This window comes from Dasypus novemcinctus, chromosome 3 (genome assembly GCF_030445035.2).
Source record: "Dasypus novemcinctus isolate mDasNov1 chromosome 3, mDasNov1.1.hap2, whole genome shotgun sequence".
Taxonomy (NCBI): Eukaryota; Metazoa; Chordata; class Mammalia; order Cingulata; family Dasypodidae; genus Dasypus; species Dasypus novemcinctus.
In genome coordinates, this window is record NC_080675.1 from 97292855 (window position 1) to 97311832 (window position 18978).

General features: G+C 36.9%; 1 long non-coding RNA gene and 1 pseudogene across 1 annotated transcript in view; one reads left to right on the top strand and one right to left on the bottom strand.

Annotated features, from left to right (window-relative positions):
* LOC139437976 (uncharacterized) overlaps positions 1–18978 on the top strand; it is a 74715-nt gene that overhangs the window by 2435 nt on the left and 53302 nt on the right. The gene's annotated exons all lie outside the window — the stretch shown is intronic.
* LOC101443422 (synaptosomal-associated protein 23 pseudogene) lies at positions 6977–7742 on the bottom strand (annotated as a pseudogene).

The following is an 18978-nucleotide window of genomic DNA, read 5'->3' on the forward strand; positions in this document are numbered from 1 at the left end:
ATATATTGTTGTAGGTTTATTTCTCATTTATTTCTTTTTTAAAAAATTTTTATTTTATCTTGAGATTTATTTTTTATTTTTTTCTCTCCCCTTCCCCCACCCCCGGGGTGGACTCCTTGCACGTGGGGCTCCCCTACACGGGGGTCACCCCTGCGTGGCATGGCACTCCTTAAGCGCATCAGCACTTCACATGGGCCAGCTCACCACACAGGTCAGGAGGCCCTGGGTTTAAACCTTGGATCTCCCATGTGGTAGACAGATGCCCTATCCGTTGGGCCAAATCTGCTTCCCATAATTTATTTCTATTCTATTGGTCTACATGCCTATCCTCTTGCCAGTACCATATTGTTTTGATTATTATAGATTTGTAGTAAATTTTGAAATCTTTTTCAAGATTGTTTTGGCTATTCAGAGTACCTTGCAATTCCAAATGAATTTGAGGATTGGATTTTCCATTTTTGCAAAAAGCCTGCTGGAATTTTGATTGGGATTGTGTTGAATCTATAAATTGTTTTTGTAGTATTGACCTTTTAACAATATTGTCTTGTAATGCATGAACACAGGAAGTCTTCCCATTTATATTTTCTGTAATTTATTTCAGCAGTATTTTGAAGTTCTCAGTGTATGAGTCTTTTTTCTCTTATTAGTCTATTTCTTTGCTTTCTTTTTTATTTCTTTAATTTTTTTGTTTTTTTTTAAAGTTAATTATTTTGTTTCCTTTCTTTTTAGTGTATGAGTCTTTAACATCCATGATTATTATAAATGCTATTATAAATGGAATTATTGATTTCCCTTTTGGATTATTTATTACTGGTGTAAAGAAACACAAGTGATTTTTTTTTAAATTCACTTTTTAAAATCCCCATACTCCTTGTAGCTTTTTTGGTGTGCTGTCTGCTCTCTGTGTCCATTCTGTATGTTCTTTTGTGTCTGTATTTATTTATTTTTATTTCCCCTCTCCCCTTATGGCTTGCTTGCTGTCTGCTCTCTGTGTCCATTTGCTGCGGGCTCTTCTGTGTTCTCACTTGTCTCCCTTCTTTTTGTTGCATCACCTTGCTGAGTCGGCTCTCTACAGGTCTGCAGGCTGGGCAGTGTTGCGCCTTCACAAGGAGGCCCCAGGATGTGAACCAAGGGCCTTCCATATGGTAGACGGGAGCTCATCTGATTGAGTCACAACCACTTCCCACAACTGATTTTTGCATGTTGATCATGTACGCCGCCACTTTCATGAATTAGTTTATTAGCAATAGTAGCATTCTTGTGAATTCTTTAGGATTTTCTACATATACAATCACATCATCTGTAGAGATAGTTTTCCTCCTTCCTTTCCAAATTGAATATCTTTTATTTCTTTTCCTGCCTAATTGCTCTGATTAGAACTTTCAGTATGATGTTGTAATAGCAGTGGTGAAAGTGGGCATCCTTGTCTTGTACCTGACCTTAGGGGGAAAGTTTTCATTCTTTTACAAGAGTATTATGTTAGCTGTGGGTTTTTCATGTATACCCTTCACAAATTGAGGAAGTTCCCTTCTATTCCTAATTTTCTGATTGGTGTTTTTCAACCAAGAAAAGGTGATGGATTTGGTCATTTGCCTTTTTATGCTAAATTGAGTTGATCATGTAGTTTTCTTTGTTCTATTATTTGGTATGTTGCATTGACTGATTTTCTTATGTTGAACAACCTTTGCATTCCTGGGATAAATTCCATTTGATCATGTTGTGTAATCTTTTTAATGTGTTATTGGATTCAATTTGTTAGTGTTTTGCTGAAGATTTTTGCATTGATATTCATAAGAGATATTGGTCTGCAATTTTCTTTTCTTGTGACATCTTTATCTGGCTGTGGTATCAGGGTAATGCTGACTTCTTATAATGAGTTAGGAAGTATTTCTGATCTTCAGTTTTTTGTTTTGCAAAAGTTTTAGGAGAATTGGTGTTAATTCTTCTTTGGATGTTTGACAGAATTTACCAGTAAAGCCATCTGCTCTTGGAATTTTCTTTGTTGGGAGAGTTTTGATGACTGTTTTAATATCTTCATTTGTTATTGGTCTGGTGAGATTTTCTATTTATTCTTGAGTCACTATGGATAGTTTGTGTGTCTCTAGGAATTTGTCCATTTCATCTAGGTTTTCTAATTTGTTGGTGTGCAATTGTTCATACCATCCTCTTATAATTCTTTTTATTTCTGTGGAGTTGGTAGTAATGCCCTCCCTCATTCTGATTATAGATATTTGTATCTTCCCTCTTTTTTCCTTTGTTAGTCTAGTTAGAGGTTTGTCAACTTTACTGATCTTTTCAAAGAGCCAAATTTTGGTTTCATCAATTTTCTCTATTTTTTAATTCTTTATTTATGCCTTTTCTAATTTTTTAAATTATTTCCTTCCTTGTTCATTTTGGATTCAGTTTGCTCTTCTTTTTCTCATTTCTGTAGATGTGAAGATAGAGTACTGATTTGAGATCTTTCTTCTTTTTTTAAAAATAAGCATTTAGAACTCTAAATTTCACTCGAGTACTGCTTTGCTGTATCCCATAAGTTTTGGTATGTTATGCTTTCATTTTTATTTGCCTCAATATATTTCCTATTTTCTTTTGTGTGTTTTTCTTTGACACATTGGCTGTTTAAGAGTGTATTGCTTAATTTTCACATATTCGTGAATTTTCCAGTTCTCCCTCTGTTATTCATTTCACGTTTTTCTTTTTTCTTTTTTTTTTTTAGTTTTGTTTTGGCTTTAACATACTTTATACCAATGAACTATTCCAAAGTAATAATAACAATAAAAGTTAATATTTAACTTAATGACTACTTACTAAGTCTTAGGCACCAACATATGTGTTCTTTGTTACTTATTCCAGCTACTCTGTGAGATCGGTATGCCACCCCACTATGCCCACCACCATTTGAAAGATAAAGGGAGGTTAGTATTATGCTCAAAGTCACACAGCTAGTAAAATCTGAACACAGGTGGTCAGACTCCAGAGCTTGTCTTTTTAACTACTCAAGTTGCTACATTTCAAAAGTACTGTAAACAAATTTCCAGACAATATTACAGGAGAAAATCAGAAAAAGGTTTTAAATCGATTTCTAGTGCAGTTTGGGCCTAATACGTATACTTTATGTGAGGGCATTTTTATATCCTCACCTCTCTTCTTTCCCAGGAGCAGAGGCTTTGGAAAAATTTGTAAACTTGGGATCCATGAATGGGCTCTCAAGGCTTTCATGATTCTCATTTGTGCATAATTCATGTTTATAGGCCCGTTTCTCTGGGAAGAGAGGCTGTGTTGTTTTTTACCAAATTCTCAAAGGGATCCTTGACTCAAAAAAATCTCATCTAAAGAGAATAGCTAATATCCTTTATTAAGCTTTTACGTTTACTAGGCTGTGTTCTAATTGTTTTACATGAGTTACCACATTGAGTCTTTGCAGCAACTGTATGATAGGAATTATTAATCTCCATTTTGCAGACAAGGAAATTGAGGCCCAGAAATGGGCTTATAGTTATTTAGCCAGCAAGTGGCAGAGCTAAAGTATAAATACAGATGATTTGGTACTTTAAAGAGGGAGGGGGAGAAAAAAAGAAAAAATTCTAGCTTTTAAAAAATTCTAAAGTTCAAAGCAATTAACTATTTTTCTATATAAAATTAAAGTAACCATTTTTTCCCCCTATCTAAACATAATTCTTGGCATTGAGGTAAATCTGAATTTACTTGATATACTGTGTCAAACTTTTCCAAAAAACTTGAAGCCCAACTCAACAGAGAAACTCTTATGGTATACATACATATTTACATATTTTTTCTTCAAAGACTAATGACAAATTTATGTGGTGTAGATTTGTAACAGAAACATGATACTATTACTGATATAAAAATAAAAAAAATTCATTTATGCAAGGTGTTCCTGAATGGTGTACTATGAAATGGGATCGCTGAATATATATACATAGGTTAGTGCAAAAGGGATTGCAGTTTTGGACTGTGAATTTTAAATCATAATAACTAGGCTCAAACACATCTTTATTAATGAAAACAGGACCCATTATAATCAACACATTTTGGCCAATGAGAAATAAATTTGTTTATTCCTGTAACATAAAAATTCATGTTTTGGGATTCTCCGACCTCTTGGGAAGCATTTTCTGCATCCTGCTGGTTGTAGAAGTATTTTCCCTGCAAAAAGTTGTTGAGATGCTTGAAGAAGTGGTAGTCAGTTGGCGAGAGGTCAGGTGAATACGGTGGATAAGGCAAAATTTCGTAGCCCAATTCGTTCAACTTTTGAAGCGTTGGTTGTGCGACATGTGGTTGGGTGTCATCATGGAGAAGAATTGGGCCCTTACTGTTGAGCAATGCCCACTGCAGGCATTGCAGTTTTTGGTGCATCTCATTGATTTGCTGAGCTATTTCTCATATATAATGGTTTCACTGGGATTCAGAAAGCTGTAGTGGCAGCAGACCACGAAACAGTGACCATGACCATTTTTCGGTGCAAGTTTGGCTTTGGGAAGTGCTCTGGAGCTTCTTCTCTGTCCATCCACTGAGCTGGTCGTTGCCAGTTGTATAAAATCCACTTTTGGTCACATGTCACAATGCGATTGAGAAATGGTTCATTGTTGTTGCATAGAATAAGAGAAGATGACACTTCAAAATGATGATTTTTTAAATTTTCAGTCAGCTCATGAGGCACCCATAAGCTTTTTCACCTTTCCAATTTGCTTCACATGCTGAATGACTGTAGAATGGTCAACGTTGTGTTCTTTGGCAACTTCTTGTGTAGTTGTAAGAGGATTAGCTCAATGATTCCTCTCATTTGGTCATTGACAACTTCTAATAACTGGCCACTATGCCCCTCATCTTCAAGGCTCTTGTCTCCTTTGCAAAACTTCTTTAACCATCATTGCACCGTACAATCTTTAGCAGTTCCTGGCCAAATGTGTTGTTGGTGTGTGTCTCTGCTCCTTTATGACCCATTTTGAACTTAAATAAGAAAATCGCTCAAAATTGCTTTTTGTCTAATATCATTTGCATTGTCTACAGTAAATATAAAATAAAAAGCAACTAATAAGTTATTAATAAAAAAACATAAAGTGAGAAATGCACATTAAAATGATGTATAACATAACCACATTTATTTAAGAATGTGTTCCAGTATCAAACTTCAAATTTCAACAATGCAAAACTGCAATTACTTTTGCACCAGCCTAACAATCACTAAGAGTTCAGAAATTAAGCTCACTTTAAGAAAACTCATTCTTTTCCTCATCTTGGAGTAGAGGTGGCAAAGTTGTGGTGGACAATAAAAATATTGCATATAAAAGATCTAAAACCAAACATGTGCCTAAATTGGCAATAACTGCAACTTGAATGAAAAATTAAACCCAAGTAGATGTTTCCTGTGACTATGTAACTTTTGCTTCCAGGCCTGCAGACTTTTTACTGAGGTAATAAACCCTTAGCTCTGCCTGCCTCCACCTGCAGCACAACCACAACCACAACCACAACCCAGGCTTCCTTCTTCATGTCTGTCTTTGGCATTGCTTTCAAATCTTGAAAGCAAGAGAGCTGTCTAAAGTAAATGAGGATGAAAAAACATGATATGTATTTATGAAACCAATGTAAGAGGTTGAATTGAGAAAGAAGATACCAGAAGGAGCAGCACAGTTCACCCTCAAGAGAAAAAGAGAAACTAAAAAAGTAGCGTTCATCCAGACATTCAAGTCTCTTAGACGAACTCTACCAAATCCAGCACCAACTATAGGTTCAAATAGAAGGGACAGAAGAGGCACATGCAGAGAAGTCACAACTGAGTCCAACTCCATCACACTTGGGAGCACAAAGTCCAAAGTAGGGCCCAATGGAAAGGCATCAAAATCATGAGCTATCTGCCATGACTGTAGGACCTGGGTGTCTCCAAAACCCTCAGGAGCACCACTATTTGGGGTAGTATCTCTTTGGCAGTCTATGAGATCCTGCTGAAGTGTGCATGAGCATTACCTCTGGGAGGCCTCCCAACACACTTTGAAGTCTCTAGCCATATAAACTCATTTGTCTTTAACTTTCCCCCCTTTTATTCAAGGTCTTTTTCCAGTTGCATTATTAGATGGTGCTTGGTAGTAATCCCTCGGTTACAGGGAGGCTCATCCTTAGGAGTCATGTTCCATACTGGGGGAAAGGTAATGCATTTATATGCTGAGTTTGGCTTAGAGAGAGGCCACATTTGAGCAACATGGAGGCTCTCAGGAGGTAACTTTTAGGCACCCTACAACACTAGGCTAAGTTGCAATTTCAAGACCAAAGCCTCCCCAGTGGAGTTGCAAAAGCTACTCTCCAGTTTATTGGACCCACTCAGGACAACTAACAAGGAGATAAGGATGAGAAACCACCCTACTAAGGAACTGAGAGAGTCTACAACTACAAGCAAGAGAGTCCCATCCATTAGCCATATGGGATAGAGGACCTCTCTCAATTACAGGTGGAGTGGACATCACCATCTCAGAATCCTCAGGATTGGGGAATAAAATATGAACTAGAGTGGACTTACTCTACTCTACTACTCTACTCTACTATAGACTGATTATAATTCTAGCAATGGAAGAAATTGTATCATTGATGTGGAGACAGTGGCCACTGGAGTTGCTGAAGGCCAGGAGAGGGAAAAAGAGGTGTAATATGGGGGCATTTTTGGAACTTGGAATTGTCCTGAATGACATTGCAATGACAGGTACAGGCCATTTTATATCCTGCCATAACCTACAGAATTGTGTGGGAGATAGTGTGAACTACAATGTAAACTATAATCCATACTTAGTGGCAATGCTCCAAATGTGTTCATCAATTGCAATGAATGTGCCACACTAATGAAAAATGTTGTTATTATGGAAAAGGGTGGGAGGTGTGGGGTGTGGGGCATATGGGAATCCCTTATATTTTTTTGTGTGTAACATTTTGTGTAATCTAAGTATCTTAAAAAAAAAAGTGTATATTAAAAAAAGTAGGGGCACTTCCTCCGTACTGTCTCCTGATTATAAGAGTGTGGGACCAAAATTTTAAACTCTGGATAGGTACTGACTTTGAAGGAGGAGCTAGGGAAGGAAATGAATGATAAAGAAGTACAGCAATAACTTTCACTGTCATTGAGTTTCTTTGCTCTGTTGGTAAGGTCAGTATCTTCTTTGTTGGTGTCAAGCTTTGTATTTTTCAATTTTGAGCATCAATCTCATTGCCTATGCCCAGGGCCATGTTTTTTAGATTTCCCAGTATACTGCCCATCTGAGTCAGGTTCTTCTCCATTTCATCTTCTCTGACATTATTAGTTATATGTTTAATGTATCCACCAGTGGCTACCCCTGTGGCTGTTTGCTGATGCTGACTGTTTGTCACTGGCCTGGCTACTTAGATATTATATTGCTAGATGAGTTGTCACCACAATCTCCCTATGTTGACTTATAGACCTTACCAGACTCAAAGTTCTTCATCCTATTATATGGGAAGACCACAAAGTCCACGGCACTTATTGAGTTCTGTTAAGGTCTTCTCTGCTTCTCTCATGCCTTTATGTATTAGGTCCATACCCTCTTCAATGTGGTTTAGTTGTTCCCCTTGTTTGTCCTGCATAGTGATAGTTTTGATTTCTTTATCCTGAGACTCAGTGGCTAAACCCAGGATTCTCCTTGTATTTTCCAGAGACTCATTGTAATCTGTAGATTCCTCAGCTGAATTTCTTCTGATGGTAGATTATCCGTGATGAATCAAAACTCTTGATAGGCAGAGAAACCACAATGTAGATATTCAAGCAGCTCTGGCCACTCCTTTCCTGGCCACAGCAGCTCCCAAACTTCATTCTTTATGGTTGAAGATCATACTTTGTGTGATATCAATATTTTAAAATTAATTGAGACTTTTTTGTGACCTAACATATGGACTGTCTCAGAGAATGATCCATGTGCACTTGAGAAGAACATGTATTCTGCTGTTTTTGTGTGAAGTGTTCTATATATGTCTGTTAGGTCTAGCTAGTTATAGTATTGTTCAAGTCCTCTCTTTCCTTATTGATCTTCTGTCTAGATGTTCTATCCATTATTGAAAGTGGTACATCAACTTAATAAAAAAAGTGTTATTTAAAAAAATAATCTAAAAAAAATGTGATACATTGATGTTTCCTATTATTAATGTATGACTGTCTACCTCTTCAAATCTGTCAATATTTGTTGCATATATTTTAGGATTCTGGAGTTAGGTGCCTATATGTTTATAATTGTTATATTAATATCTTCTTGATGAATTGATGCTTTTTATCAATATATATTAGCTTTCTTTGTCTGTTGTAATTGTCATTGACTTAAAATCTGTTTTTTCTGGTATTAGTGTAAGTATGCCAACTCTCTTTTGGTTACATTTTGCAAATATAATTTTTTTTTTACACATCCTTTCACTTCCAACCAATTTGTGTCTTTGAATTTAAGATAAATATCTTGTAAACAACATATAATTGGCTAATGATTTTTTTTATCCATGCTGTCAATGTGGGTCTTTTGATTGGAGAGTTTAATCTCCATTTATTATGTATAAAGAAATTACAGATAAAATAGGACTTCTGCTATTTTCTTATTTCCTTTTTTTGATGTATCTTTTTCTCCCTTTCTCTCTCTCTCTTTCTCCCTTTCCCCTTTTCTCTCTTTCTTTCTCCCTTCTCCTCCCTCCCCTTTCCTTCCCTCTCTCCATCCCTCCCACTCTCCCTCCCTTCCTCCTTCCCTCACTTTTCCTTCATCTTTCTTTCTTTCTCTACCTCAAATACAGAAGTCTATTTACTGCAAAGAGACACCAGAATAAATAACCATATTCACTATATGAAAAGTCAGGGCTCAGAATTCCAGACTCTGCTACTTATGTTGAATATACACTTGGCACAATGTCATTTCTTCTGGTCACTTGCTCTAGCAGTAGAACTGATAGTTTCTAAGGTTTCTGTGAAGTTTTATATGTTATGACTACATGAAAAGAACTGCTGGTACTATTATTATTATCCTCAATTTACAGATAATGTAAGATCTTAATTATTCACCTTGTTTTATTGCTTCCAATTAAAGTTGCATGTAATTTTAAGAAATGTGGCTATGTATCAATAGACACAAAACATACATTATAGAGTACTGATATATGTTACAAAGTTACCTATTACAAAGTTTCTATGCTTTCTCAAATAATTCTCCATATTATATATTTAAACTCTTCAACTGAAGTACAATTTATAAAACTTCTATTCATCAATAATTCATTTATTAAAGCATAAAAACTTGAATAATAATAGCCTTTCCTGAACTCTAAGAAATAATCTAGATTACTTGAATTTCTTAGAGTATTGATATAGATTTAAGGGAATTCATTTAAAAGGGGGTTATGTGATATTGAATATTTTTTTTGTAACAGAGAATTGAGCCAATTATCTCTCCACACACTAAAGGGTGGGCAGCAGAGTGGGAGAGTAGAAAGACTGGATCCCATATTCAATTGATATATATATATATTTTAAAAATAATTTGCTTTATGAATCTAGCATAGTTATTTAACATCTCTGAGTTTAATTTCTTAAATGTAAAATGGGAATTTAACTACATAATACATAATTCTTAATCCTATTCATTTCTGGAATAATCCTGAAATACTGCTATGCCAGGAGTGTCTAGACTACAATGACAGCCAGACTTGTAAATCTAGAAGTGATATTTTGGATTCATATAATACTGAATGAAACCCCTTGTTAGATATTACATTAGTTATATTCAAGAAATGGAATTCAGGATAATTTCCTTTCGGGATAACTTTCCAAGTAGATGCCTGACAAACTGTCCTGGAAAATATGAAATGTGGGAAAATAACCTGAATTTGAATGTGGGAATCTGGCTTGAAGTTGGAATGTTTCCATAACGCATGTAAGAAGTGTGGGCTTAGGAACACTGGCCTTAACTAGATGGAACGCTGTCTGGTCTGCACAAAAATTGTTTGTGTGAGGAAGCATTTGAACTTTGTATGCCCTATTCCCTAGCATTGCAGGTGCTGCAGCTTTAATAACAAGCATCCTTGAAAGTAAACATAGGTAACTACTGCTTTGTAATTTCTAATAAATATGATGTGGAAACTCGGGTCGAGGCTCTCAGTTTCAGAAGCTGTTGAGTCCCCTGGTCCCATCTTTAATTTCTTTCTTGTGTCTTTCTTTCTGTCCTTTTATTTCTTCAGTTCTGCATCACCTTCCCTTTGTGCAAACCTATTGCTGAGCTGGTCTCAGCAATGAAATGTGTAAAAACATTTTATGGTAAGCCTGATTAAATTAAATGTGGTAAAGGTAAAGATGTTTCTTCTAGGCTGTTTCACTACTCACATTTAGTCACTTATCTCCTAAGTTTGGAAAGCAGTGTTGTGTCAACCAACCACAGTCTAAGTTGGTAAGTTCTCCCTGAATGGGCCAGAGGGCCCTGTGGTTGAGGTAGTGGAAGCATGGTTACAGGGACCTCAAGACTATGTCTACACATACAGACTGCTTGGACCTAGTAAATTAATAAAACAATGCCCGCAAACTTCACTTTTTAAAATTATAGAATTCAGAGGTCAGCATGCTGTATGGTCCAAATACAATGTGAGATGAGGACATTTCTCATTTCCCCCCCTAATACTGGGTACCCAAAGTGGAGTGGAAGTTTTGGTATCCTTACCAGTTGGATTCTCTCAGAAGTCATTCCAGAAAATTGTCTCATTAGCATAGCTCCTTGCTTCGGGTGGCCTGGAGAGGGAGCCCCACAGAGAAGCACAGCTTTGACCTGGATCTCCATTCCTGCTCCCACCACGTTCTAGCTGCAGGGAGTCACACCAGTTATTAACCTCTCTTTGTTTTGGTTTTCATCTTCTGCAAAATGGAGAGAATAAGAGTACTGACAACATAGGATGTTTTGAGGGGTAAATGAACAATATTTATAAAGTGCCTGGAAACCAATAAGTGCTATGTATCCTTTGATCCATTGTATAAACTCCTTCTGGAATGACCTTGAAAGTAAGTATACTTATCCATCACTGTGTGGGACACCAGAAAAAGCAATGGATTTGAAGGTAGGGAGTCCAGGTTTTGAATTTCACTATTGCTGATAGTGGGAAATTCTTCAAGCCAATTATTTCTTATTTCTTGATTTCCTCAGATGTAAAATGTAAATAATGCCTTCTTCAAAGGTTTTTATGAAGACTGCTGAATGAGATATGCATACAGAGCACCTCTTCAAAATGTGACATAGAAATATTAAATATTTTGTGTAAAATTGTAGGAGATTTAATGGGAGCTTTTTTCCTCAAAGATGTAGACTCTCCAGCTATATTTTGATATTTTTGCTCCTTTAGACACAACATTAGCTTCTTTCCTGAAGGGGGAAAGAAAATCTCAATGTAAGCTTCTCAGTCAGGTTCTTGCAGGCTTTTCTGGGAGCAGAGATAGTAGAATTTGCAGTTATCATTTATGGGAGAAGGTGTGGAAATAGGTTGGGTTGAAGATGGCTGAATATATTTGCTGGAGGATACAGGGATAATAAGCAGAGCATACCATTTGCTCCTTGAGGTTTCATTTACTGCTTCTAGAAGGAGAAGAGTGCCAGGAGACAGCTCTGTGCTAGTTATTCTCTTGCTCACTTCCTATCTTCTCTGGAGATTCTTGTGCTTTTCCCACCAGTGTAGAGGAAGTAATTCCTTTTATTTGGACTAAATCTCTTAGTGGTGATTGGAGTTATAATCAACAGATTCATCAGTTGATAACCAAATCTGTTCATAACACCTACTATGGACTGAAGGAGAATTTTATTAAGCATACCTAGAAGAAGGTCTTTGTATGGAAAGTATTAATTTTCTGGCTTCTGATGAGTGGTTTCAATTGAGGGTTCCAGTGACAGATCTTCCACTCCCTATCAGAAAGAGGAGATGGGCTGTGACCTCAGCCAAGGGCACTGTGCCATTTTAGCAGGAATTGCTCTACTTCCAAGACCATGATAGCATCCTTACTGATCTTTCCTCTCTTTTGTCTGGGTTAGAGCCCCTGAAGAGACTGCTTCTCTCAGATACGTATGAGGCGGAAGTTCATTCTTGGCAAGAGAAGCCATGGCAGGTCATCCTATATCAATGTTTAGAGAAGCTGAAATGGGCCTTGGGCTTTGAGGTTTCTTTATCCCTGACAAATGAACAGAGTTTTTGGCATAACTTATCTCCTGTCCCTTCACACTCCTGGTAGGAGTTTTTACATTAAACATCTCACTTTTTGTTGAAGTACATTTGATGTTCCCTCTTGCCCATAACATAAAACCCAGAGTTCTGAGCCTGGTCAATATAGCCCCTGCAATGCAGCCTTCACCTACTTTTCAAGTGCTGGCCTCAGTTTCCTGTGTTTCGCCCCTTAGTTCCAGCTGTCCCTGAGCACACACAATTCCAGACACTATTTGTTGAGTGAGTAATTTTATCCTCTGAAAGGCATGAGTGAACACCCTGACTCTGATGGAAAGCAAAAGATCACATTTCTGTGGAGCAATACACCCAAAGATTTGAATTCATATATTCGGGTGTAGCAGTTTTATTAGCTAATATCCATGTGTGCTTTGCCTAACTTTCTTCCATTTTATTTGCCTTTCCCACCACTCCTAATGCCTACATTGATATGAGTGTGTACATTATGGAATAGGATTTTGTGTTTGACTTAGGCACCTAATTGCCATTCATAATGTTTTAAAGGAGAAAACCCACTTCAAATACCAATCAGCTTTCAATAAACCTTTGGCCTGAATTGATATTTCCAATAATGATTACTTTAAAGTAAATACTTCATATGTGAAACTGGCAATAACAAAAGGATTCAAAACAAAAAAATAACTAAATCCTCAAAAGGGCTGATGATGTTTTGTCTAAATGGTAATCATCTTTTCCCTTCATAATTACAATCAACTACTTTTATGGACGAAATTCAAGATAAATCTGCATAACATATATTGTTATTAGTAGCAGGCAAAAGTCACTCTGTAACTAACTTCTCTGTTTCTAATTCTTATAAAAATTATTACATATTTAAATAGAAATATGTATTATGTAGCTATAAATATATGTAACTATATTAATTATATAATTATGATTTATACAAGCCCAGCAGCTCAATTTAGTGTCTAATACAAGCTTAGATCAATACTGAAAATAATGTTTTTAATTTTTTTCCTGTAGAAACAAAATTCTTAAAAGTCTTGAGTAGATGCTGATAAGCATTTATCATTTAGGATTCAATGGTTCTTACTCCATTCTATCATTTATTTGTGTAACAAATCAGCTACTTTAATTTTCAAATATTAAGGTTTAACTTCAGCGTAAAATATTCCTTTCCATAGGATTCCACAGAAAGAATAATTTTGCTTTTAGAAATCCACTTTGGAACCTTCAAATTTTTCACAGGTTAACAAATGTCTGAAGACTCATTTGATTTTAAAAATGGTCAAATTATAAACCTGATTGGCTCCTCGACCAGGAAAAAATATCCCCCTACCCCAGCTATAAAAGATATCAGTGGAATAATTGGAGAAATAGAAATAGGGTCTGTAGATTAGATTGTAGTATTATATCAATGTCAATTTTTTGACTTTTAATTTTGCTGTGGTTATGTAAGATAATATCCTTGTTTTTAGAAAAAGCGTACTGTAGCATTAGGGATAAAGAGACAAGAAGTCTGTAACTTGCTCTCAAAATGTATGCATGAAATACAGACAGGGGGACTGAGATATAGAGCATAATGAACCAACTGTGGTAAAATTTTTAACATTTTGTGATCTGAGTAAAGGATATATGGAAGTTCTATATTCTTCTTTTCTGTATATCTGAAACTCTTTCAAAGAAAAATTACAAGAACATCAAATCACTCGTATTTATTGAATTTGCCTTTATTTTTAGGTTCTCAAGTTTACTGTTGAAAGCAGATAGTCTTTTTCAACATTTGAAAATAAAATCCGATTTTCTTTATGATTTTACTGGGTCCTAAAGAAGATAATAAGGAGAAAAATGCAACAAATTGTGAGGAAAATCTTTAGGAAATTATTTCAGTGTTAGTGTATTATTAGTGTATTTCAGTGTTAGTTATTTCAGTGTAAAGGGATGTCCTAATATACAAGGCATTTATCATGGGAAAATTAACATTAATGTTCCAGAAGAAAAAAATATACAAAAGATGTCATGGATAAGATATATTGTAAAAATATTTAATGAGTAAAACTTTCGTGACTCTAAAAGACACTTGTGTTGAATAGGGAATGGGATATAGTCTGAAAAATAAAGGTCCATTTGTCTGGCCCAAAACATATTTCATGTGATATATCATCTAAGTGGAATGTGAAAGTTTCTTCAGTATTTCTTTGGAATTATTTTTCATGTTTTCTTTCTCTATATATACACATACATAATATATATGTATGTATATGTCTGTATTTAAGTGAATAGACTGGGTTCTTAACTGAGATTTGTATATATTTTGCAGACTGACTTGCTTTATTCTAGGAATTCATTTACACTTTCTAAAGTAAATCATTTTAAATAGTAATGGAATGTGAACAAATCTGCCAAACTTTTAGAGACACATCTGCTGAGGGATAGGAAGCATAAGTAAATATACAATCTGATAAATAACAACCTTCAGTTTGAAACATCAATAGCTGTGACTTCATTGCAATTTGTATCTTGCCAGCTAATATCACACTCAAGAAACTTCATACGTTTGGTACAGTATTGAGACTGACTGAAAGGAAGCACGGGTAGGCCAACAATTCTCTTTCTCTTCTTCCATCCACTACAAGCAGTCACTTTTCAATCCTTCTGCTCCTGCTTCCACTCCCTCAAAGGATTTAGTAGCTCTCTATTAATTTAACTCTGAGAAAAAGAGGAAAGAATAATAGTTTTTTGGAGTTATGAATACAAACTCTGGTAGAAAAATTAAGGGATGGCATAGTTAGTGAGGTTTAAAAAATGTTTTAAATAATCATATTTATCATGATATAATTCTATTCCCTTTTTAAAAAATATTTTTAATTTTTCATTATATATATATTATGACAGAAGTTGTGAACTTGCAAAACAATCATGCATTTGTGTAGAATTCCCATATAACACCTCTTCACCAACACATCATACAGTGGTGGAACATTAATTACAGATTATGAGATAGTATCATTAGACTATTACCACTAATGATGCTCCATAGTGTACTTTCGGCACACTTTTCACATACCCCCCATTTTCAACACAGTACATCTTTGGCATTGATGTAAGAATATATAATGCCCTGTATCTGTCATTGCAATGTCACTCAAGACAATTCCAAGTCCTGAAAATGCCCCATATTACACCTCTTTGTCCCTTTCCCTGACTTCAGCACCTCCACTGACCACTGTGTTTATATAAATGATAGAATTTCTTCCATTGCTAGAATCACAATAAGTTTATAGCAGAATACTAGTAAGTCCACTCTAGTCCATATTTTATTTCCCAATCCTGAGGATTCTGGGATGGTAATATCCACTCCACCTCTAATTGAGAGGGGCTCTTGATCCCATATGGGTGAGGATGGGACTCTTGCTTGCAGTTATAGTCTCTCTCGGTTCCTTAGTGAGGTTTTATAATAGAGGGACACCCTTAAGGGTGTTCTTTTAAACTGGGAAACTCTGAATCAGATTTATCATTATTATATAAAAAAAAACTTATTATAGAATCAATGTTATTACTAATCTACTATTGGTTGATGTGGAAACATTTGAATAAAAGCAGAGGAGTGGAATGAAAGGAAAAAAATGAAAAATTGACTAATATATTACTTCCTAAATATTGCCATTTAAAATAATTTGGTACACTTCCTTCTGGTAAATTTTTCTTAATGTTTGGATTTTTTTTCTGTATCTATGTATTGTACTGTATTTACAATATTATACTGTGCTGTTCACTTAAGTTCTTATCAGTCATTTTCCATAAACACTTCCTGATAGCATATGGTGGCACATGAAGAGTGCTTCTCAATATTCAATACATTATATAATTCTGCTATGACAATTTTTTTCTTTCTTTCTTTTTTAATGTTACATTAAAAAAAATGAGGTCCCCATATATCCCCCACCCCCCTCACCCCACTCCTTCCACAACAACAACCTCCTCCAACATCATGGGGCACTCACTGCACTCAGTGAACACATTTCTGAGCACTGCTGTACCACATGGTCAATGGTCCACATTTAAGTTTACACTTCCCCACAGTCCACCCAGTGGACCATGGGAGGACACAAAATGTCCAGTAACTGTCCCTGCAGTACCACACAGGACAACTCCTAGTCCTGAAAATGCCTCCACATCACATCTCTTCTTCCCACTCCCCGCCCCCAGCAGCCATCATGGCCACTTCCTCCACCTCAACACCACATTTACTTCCATCACTAATCACAACAATTCCAGAACAGAGCATCAGCAAGTCCACTCCAATCCATACTCCACTCCTTCATTCTGTGGACCCTGGGATGGCTATGTCCACTCCACCTCTGTATCAAGAGGGTGCTTAGATTCCACTTGGATGATGGATGCAGTTCTTCTGTTTGCAGTTGCAGGCACTCTTGGCTCTCTGCTGTGGGGGTTGACCTTCTTCACCTCCCTGTTAGCTGGCTGGGGTAAGTCCAATAAACCAGAGCATAGGAGTTGCAAGTCTGTTGAAGCTCAGGGCCTGGCTATCACATGGACAGTCCAGAGATTCAGGTCCCCTGAGTATACACTAAATCCCAGCGCCAACCACAGGTCTGGTAAAAGTGACAGGAGAGGCTTGTGAACAAAGATCACATCTGAGTCCAACTCCATCACATTCAGGAACACAAACTCCAAAGTAGGACCAACTGACATGGCACTGAACTCCATCTGCCATGACCATAGAACCTGTGGGTCTCTGTAGCCCTCACAAGAACCAATACCTGGGGTTGTATCTACTTTACCTGTCTCTGGGACTCTGTTGAGGTGTGCGTAAAGGCAACCCCTCTGATGACCTCCTGGCTCTTTTTTGGAGACTCATAGCCATATAAACTCATTTATCCTTTCCATTTCCCCATTTTATTCAAGGACAAAAAGCATTTTTAACTCCTGATATTACTTGTAGGCTGAGATATTCTGTTGGTCTGAGTTGGCCCTTTTATTTAAGGTCATTCTCCAGCCACATCATCAGCTGGTACTTGGTAGTAATCCCTCAGTGCCAGGGAGGCTCATCCCCAGGAGTCATGTCCCACACTGGGGGGAAGGCAATGCATTTACATGCTGAGTTTGGCTTTGAGACTGGCCACATTTGAGCAACATGAAGGCTCCCAGGAGGTAACTCTTAGGTACCCTGCAGCTCTAGGCCTAGTTCTTATTTCAGGCACACAGGCTCACAAGCATAGTCATTAGCATCAAGGGCTCATTGTTGGACATCCTTCCTTATTGGTCTTAGCCATTGCACTCGGGGGATTTTTGCTGCTCTATTAGGGAATGCGACAGAGCTCCCCACGGCCAGGAACTCAGCACTCCCCTAGCCATCGTTCCCAACTGTAACCACTATGAAAATATCCAAACATTTTTATGCACCCCACACATATGCCCTGGAGAACTCCCTCCCAAACATGCGCCTCCCACCAATAGCCCCCCATACCAGTATTCCTCCCCCCCCCCCACCGAACCCCTCTGTGGCCCAAAACCTCCCTGAAAATGAAGCCCAATATATTGCCAGGTTCCATTAATAGTAAAATGGAATATAGTGATGGGCTTAAAGGTTAGATACAGAATACATACTAATTTAGAAAAATTAAAGTAAAAATAAATTGGGTATCAAAAATTGAAAAATGAAAAAGTTTTGTGTTTGATGTTTTGCCTTCCATCCCTGCAATAAGTGTTGCCCTGTATGCACATTGGCAAGGCAACTTCTTCCATCTCTTCCTCAGTGTCTACGTACTTTTCTTTTTCTTTTTTTTTCTAATTATTAAGCTTGTCATCACAAAAGTTTTAGACCACAGTAATTCATATATACAATATACGGTACTCCCACATATTCAACATTGGACACTTTTTCCCTTTCCCAGCAATAATCTTTTTACATGTTCATACTGCAACTGATGTACAGATATTGAGACAATAGCTTTCAAACAAGGTTACACTTGGGTTTACATTATGGTTTATATTTTAGACTATACAATTTTTTAAATTTTTCGTTATCTTATGTTTTACATTATGATTTACATTTTAGCCTATAGGTCCCTATACTTTTTTGGTGTATTTTAACATGTCCTATATCCATCCTTGCATAATCTTGTGGAACACTTTCATTGCCCTACAGTTACACTGATTCCACTTTTCAATACCTCTTTCCCCCTCCTCTCAGGGCCCTCAGTGACAATCACTCTTAATTGCTTAAAGGGCCATGTTTAGAGGTACTTGCAAGAATGTTGAGGGCTTGACATGCTCGACTGCCCTAATGCATTGGGAGCCACCATTTCTCTTGAGAGATACAACTGCCTTTATTTGAGAACATCAGTCCTCCCCAGGATGTGGGTATACCTTCACTCTCATTGTATGGGTCTCCATCCAATGATATAACCTACTATGACAAAATGAGCACTCACATACTCCCTAGAAGCCTGTCCTGTGTCTGATTCTCCCCTTTAAGCATCTTAAACAAGTAGCCTTCCTTATTATATTTTTGAAAAAGTTTTCTCAACCTTATACTCTCAACCACATACCTGACAATCTCCTATGTTCATATGTTCCCCCACCCTCCCCCGAATTTCTTGGGCAATATTACCCATCCTCCCCTCCCTAGCCCCCCTCAAGCCCACAAAGCCCCACCCAAAGGTATCCCCATGCCCCCATTTTATCCCTTTCCTGTACAAATACTTACCTCCTACTTATCATAGATTTCACCCAGGTAGGTGTCAGCTTGCAACC